At 41.7% G+C, this 25083-nt stretch overlaps 16 non-coding genes across 16 annotated transcripts; 5 read left to right on the forward strand and 11 right to left on the reverse strand.

Annotated features, from left to right (window-relative positions):
* Positions 1 to 1567: 1567 nt before the first annotated feature.
* On the reverse strand, positions 1568 to 1649 carry TRNAS-UGA (transfer RNA serine (anticodon UGA)). The gene has a single exon. It is a non-coding gene; the product is annotated as a tRNA-Ser (tRNA).
* A 1422-nt stretch (positions 1650 to 3071) lies between these two features.
* On the forward strand, positions 3072 to 3145 carry TRNAT-AGU (transfer RNA threonine (anticodon AGU)). The gene has a single exon. It is a non-coding gene; the product is annotated as a tRNA-Thr (tRNA).
* Positions 3146 to 3697: 552 nt separating this feature from the next.
* TRNAS-UGA (transfer RNA serine (anticodon UGA)) lies at positions 3698 to 3779 on the reverse strand. The gene has a single exon. It is a non-coding gene; the product is annotated as a tRNA-Ser (tRNA).
* A 2045-nt stretch (positions 3780 to 5824) lies between these two features.
* On the reverse strand, positions 5825 to 5906 carry TRNAS-UGA (transfer RNA serine (anticodon UGA)). The gene has a single exon. It is a non-coding gene; the product is annotated as a tRNA-Ser (tRNA).
* A 1423-nt stretch (positions 5907 to 7329) lies between these two features.
* On the forward strand, positions 7330 to 7403 carry TRNAT-AGU (transfer RNA threonine (anticodon AGU)). Its single transcript has one exon. It is a non-coding gene; the product is annotated as a tRNA-Thr (tRNA).
* A 551-nt stretch (positions 7404 to 7954) lies between these two features.
* Positions 7955 to 8036, reverse strand: TRNAS-UGA (transfer RNA serine (anticodon UGA)). The gene has a single exon. It is a non-coding gene; the product is annotated as a tRNA-Ser (tRNA).
* A 1422-nt stretch (positions 8037 to 9458) lies between these two features.
* Positions 9459 to 9532, forward strand: TRNAT-AGU (transfer RNA threonine (anticodon AGU)). Its single transcript has one exon. It is a non-coding gene; the product is annotated as a tRNA-Thr (tRNA).
* A 551-nt stretch (positions 9533 to 10083) lies between these two features.
* TRNAS-UGA (transfer RNA serine (anticodon UGA)) lies at positions 10084 to 10165 on the reverse strand. Its single transcript has one exon. It is a non-coding gene; the product is annotated as a tRNA-Ser (tRNA).
* Positions 10166 to 11588: 1423 nt separating this feature from the next.
* TRNAT-AGU (transfer RNA threonine (anticodon AGU)) lies at positions 11589 to 11662 on the forward strand. Its single transcript has one exon. It is a non-coding gene; the product is annotated as a tRNA-Thr (tRNA).
* Positions 11663 to 12214: 552 nt separating this feature from the next.
* TRNAS-UGA (transfer RNA serine (anticodon UGA)) lies at positions 12215 to 12296 on the reverse strand. The gene has a single exon. It is a non-coding gene; the product is annotated as a tRNA-Ser (tRNA).
* A 1423-nt stretch (positions 12297 to 13719) lies between these two features.
* TRNAT-AGU (transfer RNA threonine (anticodon AGU)) lies at positions 13720 to 13793 on the forward strand. Its single transcript has one exon. It is a non-coding gene; the product is annotated as a tRNA-Thr (tRNA).
* A 552-nt stretch (positions 13794 to 14345) lies between these two features.
* TRNAS-UGA (transfer RNA serine (anticodon UGA)) lies at positions 14346 to 14427 on the reverse strand. The gene has a single exon. It is a non-coding gene; the product is annotated as a tRNA-Ser (tRNA).
* Positions 14428 to 16474: 2047 nt separating this feature from the next.
* On the reverse strand, positions 16475 to 16555 carry TRNAS-UGA (transfer RNA serine (anticodon UGA)). The gene has a single exon. It is a non-coding gene; the product is annotated as a tRNA-Ser (tRNA).
* Positions 16556 to 18743: 2188 nt separating this feature from the next.
* TRNAS-UGA (transfer RNA serine (anticodon UGA)) lies at positions 18744 to 18827 on the reverse strand. The gene has a single exon. It is a non-coding gene; the product is annotated as a tRNA-Ser (tRNA).
* Positions 18828 to 20871: 2044 nt separating this feature from the next.
* On the reverse strand, positions 20872 to 20953 carry TRNAS-UGA (transfer RNA serine (anticodon UGA)). The gene has a single exon. It is a non-coding gene; the product is annotated as a tRNA-Ser (tRNA).
* Positions 20954 to 23001: 2048 nt separating this feature from the next.
* Positions 23002 to 23083, reverse strand: TRNAS-UGA (transfer RNA serine (anticodon UGA)). Its single transcript has one exon. It is a non-coding gene; the product is annotated as a tRNA-Ser (tRNA).
* Between the last annotated feature and the right edge of the window lie 2000 nt (positions 23084 to 25083).

The raw sequence follows: 25083 nt of genomic DNA on the forward strand, positions 1-25083 counted from the left end.
CATTAAATACTATCTGTGTTCTTTGGTGATGCTTCCCGGTGTGTGCGAATTGGTGCAGGATTATTGGAGCGCTTCAATGTCTTGGCCTGAAACTATGATGGGTCAGCAATGGCCTGTCTGTCTGTCTATTCAATGTCTCTGTGTACAGTCACTGCCTCTTCAGTTTCAATAGAACTCCTTTAGTATCACATTGTGCTTTGGCCGGTTAGGTCAGTTGGTTAGAGCATGGTGCTAGTAACACCAAGGCTGTGAGTTCGATCTCCGTACGGGCAACACCTTTTCCATAAAGTAGAAAAGAAATCCATTAAATAACAAGGCTATAAAAACACCATATAGGTTTGTTGTTTATTCTGGTAATTTACTGAGCTCTGGTGGCTGATGTTTGGACCAGGACCAGGGTGAGTATTGCTATAGACATGTAAAGGGCACTGCGGGCTATCAGCCCTCCTTGCTGTGATACCCGCCTCTGCCAAGTTTTCTTGGGTCTCTCAAAGTGCACTTTGTGAAGCGCTGTTTGAACATGGACGCGTCACTTAGGTGACACTTTCTCTCCGTGAGTTGCGGTTCCTCTGCTTCTTGGTGGGATGTCCAGAGGCCACGAGAGGTGAAGGAAAGAGCACATGGGTAATGTAGGCATCAGGAATGATCTTGTGTATATTGGTGACCTTTAAATAATTGTAATCTGGTTTAGTTTAACGAATGCATTGAGCCCCTGGCCCATCAGTGTAAACTTTAGAAAATAAATACAGATACGTACATATAATGATATTAGTTTTTCATGACCCTCTTTGTAATATTTCCATCTTAATATCAGATTTTTCTTCTCCATTTTCTTTTCGGTAGCAGCTGAAAAATATCAAATCTTTCAAGACAGAAAAATATGCAGGGCCTCACAGTGACACCAGGACAGAAGGTACAGTGGTGAGTCGTGGAACAGAGTAGGTGCTGTGGCTTAGTTGGTTAAAGCGCCAGTCAAGTAAACAAGAGATCCTGAGTTCGAATCTCAGCAGTACCTTTTGTTTTACACAACCTCATAGAAGAGGTACTGTTAGATAATAGACTCATTATTTGTAAACCCAGTTGGTCCTATTATATTTAGGGCTCCCGGTTTTATGGTGTTTATTTTTTTGACATTTCCATCTGTATTTATCCATATTTAATTTGTTGTCAACTTTATCTGTATTCATCCATATTTATTATGGGTTTTGTGAGAAAAATAAAGCTGAAACTGGAATATTTCCATATTTATTTAACCAATAAATATGCAGTCACGCTTTAATGTCTGCCAGGTGTTAGTGATATGAACAAATGCAGAAGATAAATCAATTCACTTATATGAGAGTATGTGCATTTCAGTATCAGTTTGGTTTTTATGAAGTGAAAAGATGTTTTTAAGCTGCACTGCCATCAAAGTACAACATGGGAAGCAGTAATGCAAGCTTCAAACAACAGGTGCAGCACACTTAGCACAAGAGTAGCAAAGACACAATTATGCGGATATGCAGATGTTTACGAACCACATAATTAGTTTCCACGTCAAAATGTAATGACATAATAAAAAGGAAAGCGTAGTCGGCAGGATTCGAACCTGCGCTGGGAGACCCCAATGGATTTCAAGTCCATCGCCTTAACCACTCGGCCACGACTACACCTTTCAAGATGTGCACTCACTCATAAATAAGCTGTAATATGGTCTATAGTATGGGTAAAAGATGTTAGTTAATGAAGGGAAGGCACAGACAATATTGAGCACATAATCTTCTTTATAAGGTTATAAACTGTGTTCTCTGGAGAATCACAGAAGGAGGCGCAGCAAGGGTCCAGTTCTATGAAAGTGAAGGGAGTGGCAGGTATGAGAGATTGGGTAAGGAGTACAGAGAAAAAGGTACAGGAAGTGAAGGGTTAAGGATTGAGAGCCCAGTGAGTGACAGTGTGTGGTATGGATTAAGCTCGGGTGTGAGATGAACCTGCATAGCATTGAGCATGCAAGTGCTACCAAGCCGAGACCAGTACCTTTCTGGATGAGTGTGGCAGATGGGAGGGTCTGCGGATGATTCTTGCCTTCAATCCATCTTTTCTGGGGAGTGATGGTCGTGCAGCTCTTGTTATTGAAGCACGTTCAGTGCAGCTCATTAAATACTATCTGTGTTCTTTGGTGATGCTCCGCGGTGTGTGCGAATTGGTGCAGGATTATTGGAGCGCTTCAATGTCTTGGCCTGAAACTATGATGGGTCAGCAATGGCCTGTCTGTCTGTCTATTCAATGTCTCTGTGTACAGTCACTGCCTCTTCAGTTTCAATAGAACTCCTTTAGTATCACATTATGCTTTGGCCGGTTAGGTCAGTTGGTTAGAGCATGGTGCTAGTAACACCAAGGCTGTGAGTTCGATCTCCGTACGGGCAACACCTTTTCCATAAAGTAGAAAAGAAATCCATTAAAAACAAGGCTATAAAAACTCCATATAGGGTTGTTGTTTATTCTGGTAATTTACTGAGCTCTGGTGGCTGATGTTTGGACCAGGACCAGGGTGAGTATTGCTATAGCCATGTAAAGGGCACTGCGGGCTATCAGCCCTCCTTGCTGTGATACCCGCCTCTGCCAAGTTTTCTTGGGTCTCTCAAAGTGAACTTTGTGAAGCGCTGTTTGAACATGGACGCGTCACTGAGGTGACACTTTCTCTCCGTGAGTTGCGGTTCCTCTGCTTCTTGGTGGGATGTCCAGAGGTCACGAGAGGTGAAGGAAAGAGCACATGGGTAATGTAGGCATCAGGAATGATCTTGTGTATATTGGTGACCTTTAAATAATTGTAATCTGGTTTAGTTTAACGAATGCATTGAGCCCCTGGCCCATCAGTGTAAAACTTTAGAAAATAAATACAGATACGTACGTATAATGATATTAGTTTTTCATGACCCTCTTTGTAATATTTCCATCTTAATATCAGATTTTTCTTCTCCATTTTCTTTTCGATAGCAGCTGAAAAATATCAAATCTTTCAAGACAGAAAAATATGCAAGGCCTCACAGTGACACCAGGACAGGAGGTACAGTCGTGTGTCGTGAAACAGAGAAGGTGCTGTGGCTTAGTTGGTTAAAGCGCCTGTCTAGTAAACAGGAGATCCTGTGTTCGAATCTCAGCAGTACCTTTTGTTTTACACAACCTCATAGAAGAGGTACTGTTAGATAATAGACTCATTCTTTGTAAACCCAGTTGGTCCTATTATATTTAGGGCTCCCGGTTTTATGGTGTTTATTTTTTTGACATTTCCATCTGTATTTATCCATATTTAATTTGTTGTCAACTTTATCTGTATTCATCCATATTTATTATGGGTTTTGTGAGAAAAATAAAGCTGAAACTGGAATATTTCCATATTTATTTAACCAATAAATATGCAGTCACGCTTTAATGTCTGCCAGGTGTTAGTGATATGAACAAATGCAGAAGATAAATCAATTCACTTATATGAGAGTATGCGCATTTCAGTATCAGTTTGATTTTTATGAAGTGAAAAGATGTTTTTAAGCTGCACTGCCATCAAAGTACAACATGGGAAGCAGTAATGCAAGCTTCAAACAACAGGTGCAGCACACTTAGCACAAGAGTAGCAAAGACACAATTATGCGGATATGCAGATGTTTACGAACCACATAATTAGTTTCCACGTCAAAATGTAATGACATAATAAAAAGGAAAGCGTAGTCGGCAGGATTCAAACCTGCGCGGGGAGACCCCAACGGATTTCAAGTCCATCGCCTTAACCACTCGGCCACGACTACACCTTTCAAGATGTGCACTCACTCATAAATAAGCTGTAATATGGTCTATAGTATGGGTAAAAGATGTTAGTTAATGAAGGGAAGGCACAGACAATATTGAGCACATAATCTTCTTTATAAGGTTATAAACTGTGTTCTCTGGAGAATCACAGAAGAAGGCGCAGCAAGGGTCCAGTTCTATGAAAGTGAAGGGAGTGGCAGGTATGAGAGATTGGGTAAGGAGTACAGAGAAAAAGGTACAGGAAGTGAAGGGTTAAGGATTGAGAGCCCAGTGAGTGACAGTGTGTGGTATGGATTAAGCTCGGGTGTGAGATGAACCTGCATAGCATTGAGCATGCAAGTGCTACCAAGCCGAGACCAGTACCTTTCTGGATGAGTGTGGCAGATGGGAGGGTCTGCGGATGATTCTTGCCTTCAATCCATCTTTTCTGGGGAGTGATGGTCGTGCAGCTCTTGTTATTGAAGCACGTTCAGTGCAGCTCATTAAATACTATCTGTGTTCTTTGGTGATGCTCCGCGGTGTGTGCAAATTGGTGCAGGATTATTGGAGCGCTTCAATGTCTTGGCCTGAAACTATGATGGGTCAGCAATGGCCTGTCTGTCTGTCTATTCAATGTCTCTGTGTACAGTCACTGCCTCTTCAGTTTCAATAGAACTCCTTTAGTATCACATTATGCTTTGGCCGGTTAGGTCAGTTGGTTAGAGCATGGTGCTAGTAACACCAAGGCTGTGAGTTCGATCTCCGTACGGGCAACACCTTTTCCATAAAGTAGAAAAGAAATCCATTAAAAACAAGGCTATAAAAACTCCATATAGGGTTGTTGTTTATTCTGGTAATTTACTGAGCTCTGGTGGCTGATGTTTGGACCAGGACCAGGGTGAGTATTGCTATAGCCATGTAAAGGGCACTGCGGGCTATCAGCCCTCCTTGCTGTGATACCCGCCTCTGCCAAGTTTTCTTGGGTCTCTCAAAGTGAACTTTGTGAAGCGCTGTTTGAACATGGACGCGTCACTGAGGTGACACTTTCTCTCCGTGAGTTGCAGTTCCTCTGCTTCTTGGTGGGATGTCCAGAGGTCACGAGAGGTGAAGGAAAGAGCACATGGGTAATGTAGGCATCAGGAATGATCTTGTGTATATTGGTGACCTTTAAATAATTGTAATCTGGTTTAGTTTAACGAATGCATTGAGCCCCTGGCCCATCAGTGTAAAACTTTAGAAAATAAATACAGATACGTACGTATAATGATATTAGTTTTTCATGACCCTCTTTGTAATATTTTCATCTTAATATCAGATTTTTCTTCTCCATTTTCTTTTCGGTAGCAGCTGAAAAATATCAAATCTTTCAAGACAGAAAAATATGCAGGGCCTCACAGTGACACCAGGACAGAAGGAACAGTGGTGAGTTGTGAAACATAGTAGGTGCTGTGGCTTAGTTGGTTAAAGCGCCTGTCTAGTAACAGAGATCCTGAGTTCGAATCTCAGCAGTACCTTTTGTTTTACACAACCTCATAGAAGAGGTACTGTTAGATAATAGACTCATTCTTTGTAAACCCAGTTGGTCCTATTATATTTAGGGCTCCCGGTTTTATGGTGTTTATTTGTTTGACATTTCCGTCTGTATTTATCCATATTTAATTTGTTGTCAACTTTATCTGTATTCATCCATATTTATTGTGGGTTTTGTGAGAAAAATAAAGCTGAAAATGGTATATTTCCAAATTTATTTAACCAATAAATATGCAGCCATGTTTTAATGTCTGCCAGGTGTTAGTGATATGAACAAATGCAGAAGATAAATCAATTCACTTATATGAGAGTATGCGCATTTCAGTATCAGTTTGGTTTTGTGAAGTGAAAAGATGTTTTTAAGCTGCACTGCCATCAAAGTACAACATGGGAAGCAGTAATGCAAGCTTCAAACAACAGGTGCAGCACACTTAGCACAAGAGTAGCAAAGACACAATTATGCGGATATGCAGATGGTTACGGACCACATAATTAGTTTCCACGTCAAAATGTAATGACATAATAAAAAGGAAAGGATAGTCGGCAGGACTCGAACCTGCGCGGGGAGCCCCCAATGGATTTCAAGTCCATCGCCTTAACCACTCGGCCACGACTACACCTTTCAAGAAGTGCACTCACTCATAAATAAGCTGTAATGTGGTCTATAGTATGGGTAAAAGATGTTAGTTAATGAAGGGAAGGCGCAGACAATATTGAGCACATAATCTTCTTTAGAAGGTTATAAACTGTGTTCTCTGGAGAATCACAGAAGAAGGTGCAGCAGGGGTCCAGTTCTATGAAAGTGAAGGGAGGGGCAGGTATGAGAGATTGGGTAAGGAGTACAGAGAAAAAGGTACAGGAAGTGAAGGGTTAAGGATTGAGAGCCCAGTGAGTGACAGTGTGTGGTATGGATTAAGCTCGGGTGTGAGATGAACCTGCATAGCATTGAGCATGCGAGTGCTACCAAGCCGAGACCAGTACCTTTCTGGATGAGTGTGGCAGATGGGAGGGTCTGCGGATAATTCTTGCCTTCAATCCATCTTTTCTGGGGAGTGATGGTCGTGCAGCTCTTGTTATTGAAGCACGTTCAGTGCAGCACATTAAATACTATCTGTGTTCTTTGGTGATGCTTCCCGGTGTGTGCGAATTGGTGCAGGATTATTGGAGCGCTTCAATGTCTTTCCCTGAAACTATGATGGGTCAGCAATGGCCTGTCTGTCTGTCTATTCAATGTCTCTGTGTACAGTCACTGCCTCTTCAGTTTCAATAGAACTCCTTTAGTATCACATTGTGCTTTGGCCGGTTAGGTCAGTTGGTTAGAGCATGGTGCTAGTAACACCAAGGCTGTGAGTTCGATCTCTGTATGGGCAACACCTTTTCCATAAAGTAGAAAAGAAATCCATTAAAAAACAAGGCTATAAAAACACCATATAGGGTTGTTGTTTATTCTGGTAATTTACTGAGCTCTGGTGGCTGATGTTTGGACCAGGACCAGGGTGAGTATTGCTATAGCCATGTAAAGGGCACTGCGGGCTATCAGCACTCCTTGCTGTGATACCCGCCTCTGCCAAGTTTTCTTGGGTCTCTCAAAGTGCACTTTGTGAAACGCTGTTTGAACATGGACGTGTCACTTAGGTGACACTTTCTCTCCGTGAGTTGCGGTTCCTCTGCTTCTTGGTGGGATGTCCAGAGGCCACGAGAGGTGAAGGAAAGAGCACATGGGTAATGTAGGTATCAGGAATGATCTTGTGTATATTGGTGACCTTTAAATAATTGTAATCTGGTTTAGTTTAACGAATGCATTGAGCCCCTGGCCCATCAGTGTAAAACTTTAGAAAATAAATACAGATACGTACGTATAATGATATTAGTTTTTCATGACCCTCTTTGTAATATTTCCATCTTAATATCAGATTTTTCTTCTCCATTTTCTTTTCGGTAGCAGCTGAAAAATATCAAATCTTTCAAGACAGAAAAATATGCAGGGCCTCACAGTGACACCAGGACAGAAGGAACAGTGGTGAGTCGTGAAACAGAGTAGGTGCTGTGGCTTAGTTGGTTAAAGCGCCTGTTTAGTAAACAGGAGATCCTGAGTTCGAATCTCAGCAGTACCTTTTGTTTTACACAACCTCATAGAAGAGGTACTGTTAGATAATAGACTCATTCTTTGTAAACCCAGTTGGTCCTATTATATTTAGGGCTCCCGGTTTTATGGTGTTTATTTTTTTGACATTTCCGTCTGTATTTATCCATATTTAATTTGTTGTCAACTTTATCTGTATTCATCCATATTTATTGTGGGTTTTGTGAGAAAAATAAAGCTGAAAATTGTATATTTCCAAATTTATTTAACCAATAAATATGCAGCCATGCTTTAATGTCTGCCAGGTGTTAGTGATATGAACAAATGCAGAAGATAAATCAATTCACTTATATGAGAGTATGCACATTTCAGTATCAGTTTGGTTTTGTGAAGTGAAAAGATGTTTTTAAGCTGCACTGCCATCAAAGTACAACATGGGAAGCAGTAATGCAAGCTTCAAACAACAGGTGCAGCACACTTAGCACAAGAGTAGCAAAGACACAATTATGCGGATATGCAGATGGTTACGGACCACATAATTAGTTTCCACGTCAAAATGTAATGACATAATAAAAAGGAAAGCGTAGTCGGCAGGATTCGAACCTGCGCGGGGAGCCCCCAATGGATTTCAAGTCCATCGCCTTAACCACTCGGCCACGACTACACCTTTCAAGATGTGCAGTCACTCATAAATAAGCTGTAATGTGGTCTATAGTATGGGTAAAAGATGCTAGTTAATGAAGGGAAGGCGCAGACAATATTGAGCACATAATCTTCTTTAGAAGGTTATAAACTGTGTTCTCTGGAGAATCACAGAAGAAGGTGCAGCAGGGGTCCAGTTCTATGAAAGTGAAGGGAGGGGCAGGTATGAGAGATTGGGTAAGGAGTACAGAGAAAAAGGTACAGGAAGTGAAGGGTTAAGGATTGAGAGCCCAGTGAGTGACAGTGTGTGGTATGGATTAAGCTCGGGTGTGAGATGAACCTGCATAGCATTGAGCATGCGAGTGCTACCAAGCCGAGACCAGTACCTTTCTGGATGAGTGTGGCAGATGGGAGGGTCTGCGGATAATTCTTGCCTTCAATCCATCTTTTCTGGGGAGTGATGGTCGTGCAGCTCTTGTTATTGAAGCACGTTCAGTGCAGCTCATTAAATACTATCTGTGTTCTTTGGTGATGCTCCCCGGTGTGTGCGAATTGGTGCAGGATTATTGGAGCGCTTCAATGTCTTGGCCTGAAACTATGATGGGTCAGCAATGGCCTGTCTGTCTGTCTATTCAATGTCTCTGTGTACAGTCACTGCCTCTTCAGTTTCAATAGAACTCCTTTAGTATCACATTATGCTTTGGCCGGTTAGGTCAGTTGGTTAGAGCATGGTGCTAGTAACACCAAGGCTGTGAGTTCGATCTCCGTACGGGCAACACCTTTTCCATAAAGTAGAAAAGAAATCCATTAAAAACAAGGCTATAAAAACTCCATATAGGGTTGTTGTTTATTCTGGTAATTTACTGAGCTCTGGTGGCTGATGTTTGGACCAGGACCAGGGTGAGTATTGCTATAGCCATGTAAAGGGCACTGCGGGCTATCAGCCCTCCTTGCTGTGATACCCGCCTCTGCCAAGTTTTCTTGGGTCTCTCAAAGTGAACTTTGTGAAGCGCTGTTTGAACATGGACGCGTCACTGAGGTGACACTTTCTCTCCGTGAGTTGCGGTTCCTCTGCTTCTTGGTGGGATGTCCAGAGGTCACGAGAGGTGAAGGAAAGAGCACATGGGTAATGTAGGCATCAGGAATGATCTTGTGTATATTGGTGACCTTTAAATAATTGTAATCTGGTTTAGTTTAACGAATGCATTGAGCCCCTGGCCCATCAGTGTAAAACTTTAGAAAATAAATACAGATACGTACGTATAATGATATTAGTTTTTCATGACCCTCTTTGTAATATTTCCATCTTAATATCAGATTTTTCTTCTCCATTTTCTTTTCGGTAGCAGCTGAAAAATATCAAATCTTTCAAGACAGAAAAATATGCAGGGCCTCACAGTGACACCAGGACAGAAGGTACAGTGGTGAGTCGTGAAACAGAGTAGGTGCTGTGGCTTAGTTGGTTAAAGCGCCTGTCTAGTAAACAGGAGATCCTGAGATCGAATCTCAGCAGTACCTTTTGTTTTACACAACCTCATAGAAGAGGTACTGTTAGATAATAGACTCATTCTTTGTAAACCCAGTTGGTCCTATTATATTTAGGGCTCCCGGTTTTATGGTGTTTATTTTTTTGACATTTCCGTCTGTATTTATCCATATTTAATTTGTTGTCAACTTTATCTGTATTCATCCATATTTATTATGGGTTTTGTGAGAAAAATAAAGCTGAAACTGGTATATTTCCATATTTATTTAACCAATAAATATGCAGCCATGCTTTAATGTCTGCCAGGTGTTAGTGATATGAACAAATGCAGAAGATAAATCAATTCACTTATATGAGAGTATGCGCATTTCAGTATCAGTTTGGTTTTGTGAAGTGAAAAGATGATTTTAAGCTGCACTGCCATCAAAGTACAACATGGGAAGCAGTAATGCAAGCTTCAAACAACAGGTGCAGCACACTTAGCACAAGAGTAGCAAAGACACAATTATGCGGATATGCAGATGTTTACGAACCACATAATTAGTTTCCACGTCAAAATGTAATGACATAATAAAAAGGAAAGCGTAGTCGGCAGGATTGGAACCTGAGCGGGGAGACCCCAATGGATTTCAAGTCCATCGCCTTAACCACTCGGCCACGCCTACAGCTTTCAAGATGTGCACTCACTCATAAATAAGCTGTAATGTGGTCCATAGTATGGGTAAAAGATGTTAGTTAATGAAGGGAAGGCGCAGACAATATTGAGCACATAATCTTCTTTAGAAGGTTATAAACTGTGTTCTCTGGAGAATCACAGAAGAAGGTGCAGCAAGGGTCCAGTTCTATGAAAGTGAAGGGAGGGGCAGGTATGAGAGATTGGGTAAGGAGTACAGAGAAAAAGGTACAGGAAGTGAAGGGTTAAGGATTGCGCGCCCAGTGAGTGACAGTGTGTGGTATGGATTAAGCTCGGGTGTGAGATGAACCTGCATAGCATTGAGCATGCTAGTGCTACCAAGCCGAGACCAGTACCTTTCTGGATGAGTGTGGCAGATGGGAGGGTCTGCGGATGATTCTTGCCTTCAATCCATCTTTTCTGGGGAGTGATGGTCGTGCAGCTCTTGTTATTGAAGCACGTTCAGTGCAGCTCATTAAATACTATCTGTGTTCTTTGGTGATGCTCCCCGGTGTGTGCAAATTGGTGCAGGATTATTGGAGCGCTTCAATATCTTGGCCTGAAACTATGATGGGTCAGCAATGGCCTGTCTGTCTGTCTATTCAATATCTCTGTGTACAGTCACTGCCTCTTCAGTTTCAATAGAACTCCTTTAGTATCTCATTATGCTTTGGCCGGTTAGGTCAGTTGGTTAGAGCATGGTGCTAGTAACACCAAGGCTGTGAGTTCGATCTCCGTACGGGCAACACCTTTTCCATAAAGTAGAAAAGAAATCCATTAAAAAACAAGGCTATAAAAACACCATATAGGGTTGTTGTTTATTCTGGTAATTTACTGAGCTCTGGTGGCTGATGTTTGGACCAGGACCAGCGTGAGTATTGCTATAGCCATGTAAAGGGCACTGCGGGCTATCAGCCCTCCTTGCTGTGAAACCCGCCTCTGCCAAGTTTTCTTGGGTCTCTCAAAGTGCACTTTGTGAAGCGCTGTTTGAACATGGACGCGTCACTGAGGTGACACTTTCTCTCCGTGAGTTGCGGTTACTCTGCTTCTTGGTGGGATGTCCAGAGGTCACGAGAGGTGAAGGAAAGAGCACATGGGTAATGTAGGCATCAGGAATGATCTTGTGTATATTGGTGACCTTTAAATAATTGTAATCTGGTTTAGTTTAACAAATGCATTGAGCCCCTGGCCCATCAGTGTAAAACTTTAGAAAATAAATACAGATACGTACGTATAATGATATTCGTTTTTCATGACCTTCTTTGTAATATTTCCATCTTAATATCAGATTTTTCTTCTCCATTTTCTTTTCGGTAGCAGCTGAAAAATATCAAATCTTTCAAGACACAAAAATATGCAGGGCCTCACAGTGACACCAGGACAGAAGGTACAGTGGTGAGTTGTGAAACAGAGTAGGTGCTGTGGCTTAGTTGGTTAAAGCGCCTGTCTAGTAAACAGGAGATCCTGAGTTCGAATCTCAGCAGTACCTTTTGTTTTACACAACCTCATAGAAGAGGTACTGTTAGATAATAGACTTATTCTTTGTAAACCCAGTTGGTCCTATTATATTTAGGGCTCCCGGTTTTATGGTGTTTATTTTTTTGACATTTCCGTCTGTATTTATCCATATTTAATTTGTTGTCAACTTTATCTGTATTCATCCATATTTATTATGGGTTTTGTGAGAAAAATAAAGCTGAAACTGGTATATTTCCATATTTATTTAACCAATAAATATGCAGCCATGCTTTAATGTCTGCCAGGTGTTAGTGATATGAACAAATGCAGAAGATAAATCAATTCACTTATATGAGAGTATGCGCATTTCAGTATCAGTTTAGTTTTTATGAAGTGAAAAGATGTTTTTAAGCTGCACTGCCATCAAAGTACAACATGGGAAGCAGTAATGCAAGCTTCAAACAACAGGTGCAGCACACTTAGCACAAGAGTAGCAAAGACACAATTATGCGGATATGCAGATGTTTACGAAGCACATAATTAGTTTCCACGTCAAAATGTAATGACATAATAAAAAGGAAAGCGTAGTCGGCAGGATTCGAACCTGCGCGGGGAGACCGCAATGGATTTCAAGACCATCACCTTAACCACTCGGCCACGACTACACCTTTCAATATGTGCACTCACTCATAAATAAGCTGTAATGTGGTCTATAGTATGGGTAAAAGATGTTAGTTAATGGAGGGAAGGCGCAGACAATATTGAGCACATAATCTTCTTTATAAGGTTATAAACTGTGTTCTCTGGAGAATCACAGAAGAAGGCGCAGCAAGGGTCCAGTTCTATGAAAGTGAAGGGAGGGGCAGGTATGAGAGATTGGGTAAGGAGTAAAGAGAAAAAGGTACAGGAAGTGAAGGGTTAAGGATTGAGAGCCCAGTGAGTGACAGTGTGTGGTATGGATTAAGCTCGGGTGTGAGATGAACCTGCATAGCATTGAGCATGCGAGTGCTACCAAGCCGAGACCAGTACCTTTCTGGATGAGTGTGGCAGATGGGAGGGTCTGCGGATGATTCTTGCCTTCAATCCATCTTTTCTGGGGAGTGATGGTCATGCAGCTCTTGTTATTGAAGCACGTTCAGTGCAGCTCATTAAATACTATCTGTGTTCTTTGGTGATGCTCCCCGGTGTGTGCGAATTGGTGCAGGATTATTGTAGCGCTTCAATGTCTTGGCCTGAAACTATGATGGGTCAGCAATGGCCTGTCTGTCTGTCTATTCAATGTCTCTGTGTACAGTCACTGCCTTTTCAGTTTCAATAGAACTCCTTTAGTATCACATTGTGCTTTTGACGGTTAGGTCAGTTGGTTAGAGCATGGTGCTAGTAACACCAAGGCTGTGAGTTCGATCTCCGTACGGGCAACACCTTTTCCATAAAGTAGAAAAGAAATCCATTAAAAAACAAGGCTATAAAAACACCATATAGGGTTGTTGTTTATTCTGGTAATTTACTGAGCTCTGGTGGCTGATGTTTGGACCAGGACCAGGGTGAGTATTGCTATAGCCATGTAAAGGGCACTGCGGGCTATCAGCCCTCCTTGCTGTGATACCCGCCTCTGCCAAGTTTTCTTGGGTCTCTCAAAGTGCACTTTGTGAAGCGCTGTTTGAACATGGACGCGTCACTTAGGTGACACTTTCTCTCCGTGAGTTGCGGTTCCTCTGCTTCTTGGTGGGATGTCCAGAGGCCACGAGAGGTGAAGGAAAGAGCACATGGGTAATGTAGGCATCAGGAATGATCTTGTGTATATTAGTGACCTTTAAATAATTGTAATCTGGTTTAGTTTAACGAATGCATTGAGCCCCTGGCCCATCAGTGTAAAACTTTAGAAAATAAATACAGATACGTACGTATAATGATATTAGTTTTTCATGACCCTCTTTGTAATATTTCCATCTTAATATCAGATTTTTCTTCTCCATTTTCTTTTCGGTAGCAGCTGAAAAATATCAAATCTTTCAAGACAGAAAAATATGCAGGGCCTCACAGTGACACCAGGACAGAAGGTACAGTGGTGAGTCGTGAAACAGAGTAGGTGCTGTGGCTTAGTTGGTTAAAGTGCCTGTCTAGTAAACAGGAGATCCTGAGTTCGAATCTCAGCAGTACCTTTTGTTTTACACAACCTCATAGAAGAGGTACTGTTAGATAATAGACTCATTCTTTGTAAACCCAGTTGGTCCTATTATATTTAGGGCTCCCGGTTTTATGGTGTTTATTTTTTTGACATTTCCGTCTGTATTTATCCATATTTAATTTGTTGTCAACTTTATCTGTATTTATCCATATTTATTATGGGTTTTGTGAGGAAAAAAGAAGCTGAAACTGGTATATTTCCATATTTATTTAACCAATAAATATGCAGCCATGCTTTAATGTCTGCCAGGTGTTAGTGATATGAAAAAATGCAGAAGATAAATCAATTCACTTATATGAGAGTATGCGCATTTCAGTATCAGTTTGGTTTTGTGAAGTGAAAAGATGTTTTTAAGCTGCACTGCCATCAAAGTACAACATGGGAAGCAGTAATGCAAGCTTCAAACAACAGGTGCAGCACACTTAGCACAAGAGTAGCAAAGACACAATTATGCGGATATGCAGATGGTTACGAACCACATAATTAGTTTCCACGTCAAAATGTAATGACATAATAAAAAGGAAAGCGTAGTCGGCAGGATTCAAACCTGCGCGGGGAGACCCCAATGGATTTCAAGTCCATCGCCTTAACCACTCAGCCACGACTACACCTTTCAAGAAGTGCACTCACTCATAAATAAGCTGTAATGTGGTCTATAGTATGGGTAAAAGATGTTAGTTAATGAAGGGAAGGCGCAGACAATATTGAGCACATAATCGTTTTATAAGGTTATAAACTGTGTTCTCTGGAGAATCACAGAAGAAGGCGCAGCAAGGGTCCAGCTCTATGAAAGTGAAGAGAGGGGCAGGTAAGAGAGATTGGGTAAGGAGTACAGAGAAAAAGGTACAGGAAGTGAAGGGTTAAGGATTGAGAGCCCAGTGAGTGACAGTGTGTGGTATGGATTAAGCTCGGGTGTGAGATGAACCTGCATAGCATTGAGCATGCGAGTGTTACCAAGCCGAGACCAGTACCTTTCTGGATGAGTGTGGCAGATGGGAGGGTCTGCGGATGATTCTTGCCTTCAATCCATCTTTTCTGGGGAGTGATGGTCGTGCAGCTCTTGTTATTGAAGCACGTTCAGTGCAGCTCATTAAATACTATCTGTGTTCTTTGGTGATGCTCCCCGGTGTGTGCGAATTGGTGCAGGATTATTGGAGCGCTTCAATGTCTTGGCCTGAAACTATGATGGGTCAGCAATGGCCTGTCTGTCTGTCTATTCAATGTCTCTGTGTACAGTCACTGCCTCTTCAGTTTCAATAGAACTCCTTTAGTATCACATTACGCTTTGGCCGGTTAGGTCAGTTGGTTAGAGCATGGTGCTAGTAACACCAAGGCTGTGAGTTCGATCTCCGTACGGGCAACACCTTTTCCATAAAGTAGAAAAGAAATCCATTAAAAAACAAGGCTATAAAAACACCATATAGGGTTGTTGTTTATTCTGGTAATTTACTGAGCTCTGGTGGCTGATGTTTGGACCAGGACCAGGGTGAGTATTGCTATAGCCATGTAAAGGGCACTGCGGGCTATCAGCCCTCCTTGCTGTGATACCCGCCTCTGCCTAGTTTTCTTGGGTCTCTCAAAGTGCACTTTGTGAAGCGCTGTTTGAACATGGACGCGTCACTTAGGTGACACTTTCTCTCCGTGAGTTGCGGTTCCTCTGCTTCTTGGTGGGATGTCCAGAGGTCACGAGAGGTGAAGGAAAGAGCACATGGGTAATGTAGGCATCAGGAATGATCTTGTGTATATTGGTGACCTTTAAATAATTGTAATCTGGTTTAGTTTAACGAATGCATTGAGCCCCTGGCCCATCAGTGTAAAACTTTAGAAAATAAATACAGATACGTACGTATAATGATATTAGTTTTTCATGACCCTCTTTGTAATATTTCCATCTTAATATCAGATTTTTCTTCTCCATTTTCTTTTCGGTAGCAGCTGAAAAATATCAAATCTTTCAAGACAGAAAAATATGCAGGGCCTCACAGTGACACCAGGACAGAAGGTACAGTGGTGAGTCGTGAAACAGAGTAGGTGCTGTGGCTTAGTTGGTTAAAGCGCCAGTCAAGTAAACAAGAGATCCTGAGTTCGAATCTCAGCAGTACCTTTTGTTTTACACAACCTCATAGAAGAGGTACTGTTAGATAATAGACTCATTCTTTGTAAACCCAGTTGGTCCTATTATATTTAGGGCTCCCGGTTTTATGGTGTTTATTTTTTTGACATTTCCGTCTGTATTAATCCATATTTAATTTGTTGTCAACTTTATCTGTATTCATCCATATTTATTATGGGTTTTGTGAGAAAAATAAAGCTGAAACTGGTATATTTCCATATTTATTTAACCAATAAATATGCAGCCATGCTTTAATGTCTGCCAGGTGTTAGTGATATGAACAAAGGAGGAAGATAAATCAATTCACTTATATGAGAGTATGCGCATTTCAGTATCAGTTTGGTTTTGTGAAGTGAAAAGATGTTTTTAAGCTGCACTGCCATCAAAGTACAACATGGGAAGCAGTAATGCAAGCTTCAAACAACAGGTGCAGCACACTTGGCACAAGAGTAGCAAAGACACAATTATGCGGATATGCAGATGTTTACGAACCACATAATTAGTTTCCACGTCAAAATGTAATGACACAATAAAAAGGAAAGCGTAGTCGGCAGGATTCGAACCTGCGCGGGGAGACCCCAATGGATTTCAAGTCCATCGCCTAACCACTCGGCCACGACTACACCTTTCAAGATGTGCACTCACTCATAAATAAGCTGTAATGTGGTCTATAGTATGGGTAAAAGATGTTAGTTAATGAAGGGAAGGCGCAGACAATATTGAGCACATAATCTTCTTTATAAGGTTATAAACTGTGTTCTCTGGAGAATCACAGAAGAAGGCGCAGCAAGGGTCCAGTTCTATGAAAGTGAAGGGAGGGGCAGGTATGAGAGATTGGGTAAGGAGTACAGAGAAAAAAGTACAGGAAGTGAAGGGTTAAGGATTGAGAGCCCAGTGAGTGACAGTGTGTGGTATGGATTAAGCTCGGGTGTGAGATGAACCTGCATAGCATTGAGCATGCGAGTGCTACCAAGCCGAGACCAGTACCTTTCTGGATGAGTGTGGCAGATGGGAGGGTCTGGGATGATTCTTGCCTTCAATCCATCTTTTCTGGGGAGTGATGGTCGTGCAGCTCTTGTTATTGAAGCACGTTCAGTGCAGCTCATTAAATACTATCTGTGTTCTTTGGTGATGCTCCCCGGTGTGTGCGAATTGGTGCAGGATTATTGGAGCGCTTCAATGTCTTGGCCTGAAACTATGATGGGTCAGCAATGGCCTGTCTGTCTGTCTATTCAATGTCTCTGTGTACAGTCACTGCCTCTTCAGTTTCAATAGAACTCCTTTAGTATCACATTATGCTTTGGCCAGTTAGGTCAGTTGGTTAGAGCATGGTGCTAGTAACACCAAGGCTGTGAGTTCGATCTCCGTACGGGCAACACCTTTTCCATAAAGTAGAAAAGAAATCCATTAAAAAACAAGGCTATAAAAACACCTATAGGGTTGTTGTTTATTCTGGTAATTTACTGAGCTCTGGTGGCTGATGTTTGGACCAGGACCAGGGTGAGCATTGCTATAGCCATGTAAAGGGCACTGCGGGCTATCAGCCCTCCTTGCTGTGATACCCGCCTCTGCCAAGTTTTCTTGGGTCTCTCAAAGTGCACTTTGTGAAGCGCTGTTTGAACATGGACGCGTCACTTAGGTGACACTTTCTCTCCGTGAGTTGCGGTTCCTCTGCTTCTTGGTGGGATGTCCAGAGGCCACGAGAGGTGAAGGAAAGAGCACATGGGTAATGTAGGCATCAGGAATGATCTTGTGTATATTGGTGACCTTTAAATAATTGTAATCTGGTTTAGTTTAACGAATGCATTGAGCCCCTGGCCCATCAGTGTAAAACTTTAGAAAATAAATACAGATACGTACGTATAATGATATTAGTTTTTCATGACCCTCTTTGTAATATTTCCATCTTAATATCAGATTTTTCTTCTCCATTTTCTTTTCGGTAGCAGCTGAAAAATATCAAATCTTTCAAGACAGAAAAATATGCAGGGCCTCACAGTGACACCAGGACAGAAGGTACAGTGGTGAGTCATGAAACAGAGTAGGTGCTGTGGCTTAGTTGGTTAACCCCTTCAGCGCTGCGTGGATTCCCCCGCGGTGCTGAAGGGTTCGAGCGCGGGCGGGGCCATGACGGAACGGTTCCGTCATGAGCACAGCTCAACCGATGCTCATGACGGAACCGTTCCGTCATGAGCATGGAAGGGGTTAAAGTGCCTGTCTAGTAAACAGGAGATCATGAGTTTGAATCTCAGCAGTACCTTTTGTTTTACACAACCTCATAGAAGAGGTACTGTTAGATAATAGACTCATTATTTGTAAACCCAGTTGGTCCTATTATAGTTAGGGCTCCCGGTTTTATGGTGTTTATTTTTTTGACATTTCCGTCTGTATTTATCCATATTTAATTTGTTGTCAACTTTATCTGTATTCATCTGTATTTATTATGGGTTTTGTGAGAAAAATAAAGCTGAAACTGGTATATTTCCATATTTATTTAACCAATAAATATGCAGCCATGCTTTAATGTCTGCCAGGTGTTAGTGATATGAACAAATGCAGAAGATAAAACAATTCACTTATATGAGAGTATGCGCATTTCAGTATCAGTTTGGTTTTGTGAAGTGAAAAGATGTTTTTAAGCTTCACTGCCATCAAAGTACAACATGGGAAGCAGTAATGCAAGCTTCAAACAACAGGTGCAGCACACTTGGCACAAGAGTAGCAAAGACACAATTATGCGGATATGCAGACGTGTACAAACCACATAATTAGTTTCCACGTCAAAATGTAATGACATAATAAAAAGGAAAGCGTAGTCGGCAGGAATCGAACAGGCGCGGGGAGACCCCAATGGATTTCAAGTCCATCGCCTTAACCCCTCGGCCACGACGATACCTTTCAAGATGTGCACTCACTCATAAATAAGCTGTAATGTGGTCTATAGTATGGGTAAAAGATGTTAGTTAATGAAGGGAAGGCGCAGACAATATTGAGCACATAATCTTCTTTATAAGGTTATAAAATGTGTTCTCTTGGAATCACAGAAGAAGGCGCAGCAAGGGTCCAGTTCTATGAAAGTGAAGGGAGGGGCAGGTATGAGAGATTGGGTAAGGAGTACAGAGAAAAAGGTACAGGAAGTGAAGGGTTAAGGATTGAGAGCCCAGTGAGTGACAGTGTGTGGTATGGATTAAGCTCGGGTGTGAGATGAACCTGCATAGCATTGAGCATGCGAGTGCTTCCAAGCCGAGACCAGTACCTTTCTGGATGAGTGTGGCAGATGGGAGGGTCTGGGATGATTCTTGCCTTCAATCCATCTTTTCTGGGGAGTGATGGTCGTGCAGCTCTTGTTATTGAAGCATGTTCAGTGCAGCTCATTAAATACTATCTGTGTTCTTTGGTGATGCTCCCCGGTGTGTGCGAATTGGTGCAGGATTATTGGAGCGCTTCAATGTCTTGGCCTGAAACTATGATGGGTCAGCAATGGCCTGTCTGTCTGTCTATTCAATGTCTCTGTGTACAGTCACTGCCTCTTCAGTTTCAATAGAACTCCTTTAGTATCACATTATGCTTTGGCCGGTTAGGTCAGTTGGTTAGAGCATGGTGCTAGTAACACCAAGGCTGTGAGTTCGATCTCCGTACGGGCAACACCTTTTCCATAAAGTAGAAAAGAAATCCATTAAAAAACAAGGCTATAAAAACACCATATAGGGTTGTTGTTTATTCTGGTAATTTACTGAGCTCTGGTGGCTGATGTTTGAACCAGGACCAGGGTGAGTATTGCTATAGCCATGTAAAGGGCCCTGCGGGCTATCAGCCCTCCTTGCTGTGATACCCGCCTCTGCCAAGTTTTCTTGGGTCTCTCAAAGTGCACTTTGTGAAGCGCTGTTTGAACATGGACGCGTCACTTAGGTGACACTTTCTCTCCGTGAGTTGCGGTTCCTCTGCTTCTTGGTGGGATGTCCAGAGGCCACGAGAGGTGAAGGAAAGAGCACATGGGTAATGTAGGCATCAGGAATGATCTTGTGTATATTGGTGACCTTTAAATAATTGTAATCTGGTTTAGTTTAACGAATGCATTGAGCCCCTGGCCCATCAGTGTAAAACTTTAGAAAATAAATACAGATACGTACGTATAATGATATTAGTTTTTCATGACCCTCTTTGTAATATTTCCATCTTAATATCAGATTTTTCTTCTCCATTTTCTTTTCGGTAGCAGCTGAAAAATATCAAATCTTTCAAGACAGAAAAATATGCAGGGCCTCACAGTGACACCAGGACAGAAGGTACAGTGGTGAGTCATGAAAAAGAGTAGGTGCCGTGGCTTAGTTGGTTAAAGCGCCTGTCTAGTAAACAGGAGATCCTCAGTTCGAATCTCAGCAGTACCTTTTGTTTTACACAACCTCATAGAAGAGGTACTGTTAGATAATAGACTCATTCTTTGTAAACCCAGTTGGTCCTATTATATTTAGGGCTCCCGGTTTCATGGTGTTTATTTTTTTGACATTTCCGTCTGTATTTATCCATATTTAATTTGTTGTCAACTTTATCTGTATTCATCCATATTTATTATGGGTTTTGTGAGAAAAATAAAGCTGAAACTGGTATATTTCCATATTTATTTAACCAATAAATATGCAACCATGCTTTAATGTCTTCCAGGTGTTAGTGATATGAACAAATGCAGAAGATAAATCAATTCACTTATATGAGAGTAAGCGCATTTCAGTATCAGTTTGGTTTTGTGAAGTGAAAAGATGTTTTTAAGCTGCACTGCCATCAAAGTACAACATGGGAAGCAGTAATGCAAGCTTCAAACAACAGGTGCAGCACACTTGGCACAAGAGTAGCAAAGACACAATTATGCGGATGTGCAGATGTTTACGAACCACATAACTAGTTTCCACGTCAAAATGTAATGACATAATAAAAAGGAAAGCGTAGTCGGCAGGATTCGAACCTGCACGGGGAGACCCCAATGGATTTCAAGTCCATCGCCTTAACCACTCGGCCACGACTACACCTTTCAAGATGTGCACTCACTCATAAATAAGCTGTAATGTGGTCTATAGTATGGGTAAAAGATGTTAGTTAATGAAGGGAAGGCGCAGACAATATTGAGCACATAATCTTCTTTATAAGGTTATAAACTGTGTTCTCTGGGAATCACAGAAGAAGGCGCAGCAAGGGTCCAGTTCTATGAAAGTGAAGGGAGGGGCAGGTATGAGAGATTGGGTAAGGAGTACAGAGAAAAAGGTACAGGAAGTGAAGGGTTAAGGATTGAGAGCCCAGTGAGTGACAGTGTGTGGTATGGATTAAGCTCGGGTGTGAGATGAACCTGCATAGCATTGAGCATGCGAGTGCTACCAAGCCGAGACCAGTACCTTTCTGGATGAGTGTGGCAGATGGGAGGGTCTGCGGATGATTCTTGCCTTCAATCCATCTTTTCTGGGGAGTGATGGTCGTGCAGCTCTTGTTATTGAAGCACGTTCAGTGCAGCTAATTAAATACTATCTGTGTTCTTTGGTGATGCGCCCCGGTGTGTGCGAATTGTTGCAGGATTATTGGAGCGCTTCAATGTCTTGGCCTGAAACTATGATGGGTCAGCAATGGCCTGTCTGTCTGTCTATTCAATGTCTCTGTGTACAGTCACTGCCTCTTCAGTTTCAATAGAACTCCTTTAGCATCACATTATGCTTTGGCCGGTTAGGTCAGTTGGTTAGAGCATGGTGCTAGTAACACCAAGGCTGTGAGTTCGATCTCCGTACGGGCAACACCTTTTCCATAAAGTAGAAAAGAAATCCATTAAAAAACAAGGCTATAAAAACACCATATAGGGTTGTTGTTTATTCTGGTAATTTACTGAGCTCTGGTGGCTGATGTTTGGACCAGGACCAGGGTGAGTATTGCTATAGCCATGTAAAGGGCACTGCGGGCTATCAGCCCTCCTTGCTGTGATACCCGCCTCTGCCAAGTTTTCTTGGGTCTCTCAAAGTGCACTTTGTGAAGCGCTGTTTGAACATGGACGCGTCACTTAGGTGACACTTTCTCTCCGTGAGTTGCGGTTCCTCTGCTTCTTGGTGGGATGTCCAGAGGCCACGAGAGGTGAAGGAAAGAGCACATGGGTAATGTAGGCATCAGGAATGATCTTGTGTATATTGGTGACCTTTAAATAATTGTAATCTGGTTTAGTTTAACGAATGCATTGAGCCCCTGGCCCATCAGTGTAAAACTTTAGAAAATAAATACAGATACGTACGTATAATGATATTAGTTTTTCATGACCCTCTTTGTAATATTTCCATCTTAATATCAGATTTTTCTTCTCCATTTTCTTTTCGGTAGCAGCTGAAAAATATCAAATCTTTCAAGACAGAAAAATATGCAGGGCCTCACAGTGACACCAGGACAGAAGGTACAGTGGTGAGTCGTGAAACAGAGTAGGTGCTGTGGCTTAGTTGGTTAAAGCGCCTGTCTAGTAAACAGGAGATCCTGAGTTCAAATCTCAGCAGAAACCTTTTGTTTTACACAACCTCATAGAAGAGGTACTGTTAGATAATAGAGTCATTCTTTGTAAACCCAGTTGGTCCTATTATATTTAGGGCTCCCGGTTTTATGGTGTTTATTTTTTTGACATTTCCATCTGTATTTATCCATATTTAATTTGTTGTCAACTTTATCTGTATTCATCCATATTTATTATGGGTTTTGTGAGAAAAATAAAGCTGAAACTGGTATATTTCCATATTTATTTAACCAATAAATATGCAGCCATGCTTTAATGTCTGCCAGGTGTTAGTGATATGAACAAATGCAGAAGATAAATCAATTCACTTATAAGAGAGTATGCGCATTTCAGTATCAGTTTGGTTTTGTGAAGTGAAAAGATGTTTTTAAGCTGCACTGCCATCAAAGTACAACATGGGAAGCAGTAATGCAAGCTTCAAACAACAGGTGCAGCACACTTGGCACAAGAGTAGCAAAGACACAATTATGCGGATATGCAGATGTTTACGAACCACATAATTAGTTTCCACGTCAAAATGTAATGACATAATAAAAAGGAAAGCGTAGTCGGCAGGATTCGAACCTGCACAGGGAGACCCCAATGGATTTCAAGTCCATCGCCTTAACCACTCGGCCACGACTACACCTTTCAAGATGTGCACTCACTCATAAATAAGCTGTAATGTGGTCTATAGTATGGGTAAAAGATGTTAGTTAATGAAGGGAAGGCGCAGAAAATATTGAGCACATAATCTTCTTTATAAGGTTATAAACTGTGTTCTCTGGAGAATCACAGAAGAAAGCACAGCAAGGGTCCAGTTCTATGAAAGTGAAGGGAGGGGCAGGTATGAGAGATTGGGTAAGGAGTACAGAGAAAAAGGTACAGGAAGTGAAGGGTTAAGGATTGAGAGCCCAGTGAGTGACAGTGTGTGGTATGGATTAAGCTCGGGTGTGAGATGAACCTGCATAGCATTGAGCATGCGAGTGCTACCAAGCCGAGACCAGTACCTTTCTGGATGAGTGTGGCAGATGGGAGGGTCTGCGGATGATTCTTGCCTTCAATCCATCTTTTCTGGGGAGTGATGGTCGTGCAGCTCTTGTTTTTGAAGCACGTTCAGTGCAGCTCATTAAATACTATCTGTGTTCTTTGGTGATGCTCCCCAGTGTGTGCGAATTGGTGCAGGATTATTGGAGCGCTTCAATGTCTTGGCCTGAAACTATGATGGGTCAGCAATGGCCTGTCTGTCTGTCTATTCAATGTCTCTGTGTACAGTCACTGCCTATTCAGTTTCAATAGAACTCCTTTAGTATAACGTTATGCTTTGGCCGGTTAGGTCAGTTGGTTAGAGCATGGTGCTAGTAACACCAAGGCTGTGAGTTCGATCTCCGTATGGGCAACACCTTTTCCATAAAGTAGAAAAGAAATCCATTAAAAAACAAGGCTATAAAAACACTATACAGGGTTGTTGTTTATTCTGGTAATTTACTGAGCTCTGGTGGCTGATGTTTGGACCAGGACCAGGGTGAGTATTGCTATAGCCATGTAAAGGGCACTGCGGCTATCAGCCCTCCTTGCTGTGAAACCCGCCTCTGCCAAGTTTTCTTGGTTCTCTCAAAGTGCACTTTGTGAAGCGCTGTTTGAACATGGACGCGTCACTGAGGTGACACTTTCTCTCCGTGAGTTGCGGTTCCTCTGCTTCTTGGTGGGATGTCCAGAGGTCACGAGAGGTGAAGGAAAGAGCACATGGGTAATGTAGGCATCAGGAATGATCTTGTGTATATTGGTGACCTTTAAATAATTGTAATCTGGTTTAGTTTAACGAATGCATTGAGCCCCTGGCCCATCAGTGTAAAACTTTAGAAAATAAATACAGATACGTACGTATAATGATATTAGTTTTTCATGACCCTCTTTGTAATATTTCCATCTTAATATCAGATTTTTCTTCTCCATTTTCTTTTCGGTAGCAGCTGAAAAATATCAAATCTTTCAAGACAGAAAAATATGCAGGGCCTCACAGTGACACCAGGACAGAAGGTACAGTGGTGATTCGTGAAACAGAGTAGGTGCTGTGGCTTAGTTGGTTAATGCGCCTGTCTAGTAAACAGGAGATCCTGAGTTCAAATCTCAGCAGTACCTTTTGTTTTACACAACCTCATAGAAGAGGTACTGTTAGATAATAGACTCATTCTTTGTAAACCCAGTTGGTCCTATTATATTTAGGGCTCCCGGTTTTATGGTGTTTATTTTTTTTACATTTCCGTCTGTATTTATCCATATTTAATTTGTTGTCAACTTTATCTGTATTCATCCATATTTATTATGGGTTTTGTGAGAAAAATAAAGCTGAAACTGGTATATTTCCATATTTATTTAACCAATAAATATGCAGCCATGCTTTAATGTCTGCCAGGTGTTAGTGATATGAACAAATGCAGAAGATAAATCAATTCACTTATATGAGAGTATGCGCATTTCAGTATAAGTTTGGTTTTGTGAAGTGAAAAGATGTTTTTAAGCTGCACTGCCATCAAAGTACAACATGGGAAGCAGTAATGCAAGCTTCAAACAACAGGTGCAGCACACTTGGCACAAGAGTAGCAAAGACAAAATTATGCGGATATGCAGATGTTTACGAACCAC

This window comes from Triturus cristatus, chromosome 4_2 (genome assembly GCF_964204655.1).
Source record: "Triturus cristatus chromosome 4_2, aTriCri1.1, whole genome shotgun sequence".
NCBI classification, from domain to species: Eukaryota; Metazoa; Chordata; class Amphibia; order Caudata; family Salamandridae; genus Triturus; species Triturus cristatus.